The sequence below is a fragment of the Brachyhypopomus gauderio genome, unplaced genomic scaffold (assembly GCF_052324685.1).
Source record: "Brachyhypopomus gauderio isolate BG-103 unplaced genomic scaffold, BGAUD_0.2 sc759, whole genome shotgun sequence".
Classification (NCBI taxonomy): domain Eukaryota; kingdom Metazoa; phylum Chordata; class Actinopteri; order Gymnotiformes; family Hypopomidae; genus Brachyhypopomus; species Brachyhypopomus gauderio.
Window position 1 is genome coordinate 30,001 of NW_027507579.1, and position 2,033 is coordinate 32,033.

Sequence of the window (2,033 nt, forward strand, 5' to 3'; positions counted from 1 at the left end):
TCAGATTACATTTTTAACGGTTTTTGCAGTACAAATTCAGATTACATTTTAAGGCAATTTAAACTTCCATTAGTCTGCATATCAGATTATACAGATGCAGTCACCATTTTAATCTCCAATCATGATATACTGCAATGATTGGCTCAAGGAGCACTTTAGTGAATTACTGAATGTTACATCAATCCTGTAGTACAGTGCCATTCAGGATGGTCCTCAGGATTTTGGTCCTCTGTATCTGTCCACTAGGTATAAATAATCTTATTAATATAATTTTAGACATTTACATTTTTTTATTTAAAATTAATGAGTTCTAGGAAATATTGTAAAGTCTGGGAAAAAATTTCCAGTATAAATGTGTGAAAATTCTCATGCAAGACGTACTTCAGTAGTTCTGTTATTGCTCTGATTACACCACTGAAAGTGATTGAGTTTTGCTGTTGATTTTATGGAATTTTTAAGGGATTTTGTGATGACGGCACAGTTTTATCAGCAGCTCCAGTAGTTTGCAAGAACTTTGCACCTATGTACAGGTGTGTTCCAGTGAAGATCACGGAGACGCTTTCACAACTGATAGGAGTTGCTTAAGCCTCTATCAAACCACACAGTGCACCTTATCACAAGGTATCTGCCTTCTAATCTGAAAGTGTACCAAAGATTCTTTGCCTGCCACGTCATAAAGAAACTACAGTTAACGGGCAGGACCACCACAGTTGGTAACAGCGCCCTGGGTGGAGTCCTTTGCAGGGCCCTCGGGACGTACAGGCGGACGAGACGCCTGCCCATGAGACATGGATATGGTGGCTTTGTGTTCCGACACCCTCTGGACCTGAGAATGTAGGGGAAACGCTGCAGTGCAGTCCTACGGGAGAAGCTGATGAAAGGTTTCTTCTCTTAATGGCTTCTGCTGGTCCATCCAGTCTGTATAATGCACCAACATTACAGTATCCTCTGAAATGGTAGTGCTGACAGAAATAGGTAACATTTTCCTGAAGTGTTTTGCTCAGGTCAATTAATTATTGTAGTTGAATAAATGTTCAGTACACTTGCTTTTTGAATATAAAAAGACTATTGATTATTGTTGCAGTTTGTGATCTATGTTCAGGATTCATACAGCCACAGACAGTTTTTTACACATCTGGCAAGATATACAAAACCCAGCTATGGAAACAGCAGAGGTATTTAGCTACAAATCCAAACAATAAGACAATCCGCTGTCAAGACCAAAGCGTCACGCTACCTCTAACTGCTATAGATGGGTGTTTCTCAAATACTGTCTGGTTGTTTATGAGAAACTATGGAAGCACCTTGTTCTGCATTGTGATACAATTACAACAATAAAAAAACGTTCAAAACTTTTTTTAATTTCAGTTTTTCATAAAAAGCAAACAGACTCACAACAATGAACCAAGTCCTGCCATACAGTCTCCACAGAGCCACTTCACAAATGGCCTGGAAATACCATGATGAGTTCGTGATGACGTATCCCTGTAGCCGACGCCACAGTACGAGAGCATGGAATAAAGTTAAACCACAAACTGTACTGACTAAAGGAATGTGAGGAAACGGAACAGGCAGTAAAACCTGTGTTCTGTGGTTGACATTTCAACCTGTAACCTCCAAATTCCACCACAGTAGATGATGTTGGTGTCAAAACAGACACTGAAAAAAAACATCCCCTTAAAACCAATATTAATATAATACAACGTCCATGTGCTTTACCCTCCTGTGGGAGTGTCGCTGCAGGAAGGCAAACACAAAGTCTGCCTCACCTCTGAACTTGAGACTTCCAAGGTCTGGCTCTTCACAAGTGACCTGATTATTGCAGCAGATACTGCAATAACCACCAGCTGAGGAACAGTGGATGCACATGGGCTCCATCAGTCCATTTGTACAGTAACCAGACTTTAGGCAAAACCTGAACTCCTGGGTTACATTGGCTGAACTGTCCAATTAAAACACATGACTCAGACGGTCCACTTCAGACACCTGAGAAAAGAGAAAGCACAGAAAAAATTTTTATGGTGTCATAAACT

The 2,033-nt window shown here is 40.3% G+C and overlaps 1 pseudogene across 1 annotated transcript in view; it reads left to right on the forward strand.

Annotated features, from left to right (window-relative positions):
• The window catches only part of LOC143507929 (diacylglycerol O-acyltransferase 2-like), a 7,520-nt pseudogene extending 6,174 nt beyond the window's left edge, over nt 1-1,346 (forward strand). The window contains exon 8 of the transcript XR_013129024.1: nt 1-1,346. This exon is cut by the window's left edge and continues 255 nt beyond it. The product of XR_013129024.1 is annotated as a diacylglycerol O-acyltransferase 2-like (transcript).
• Nucleotides 1,347-2,033: the final 687 nt, after the last annotated feature.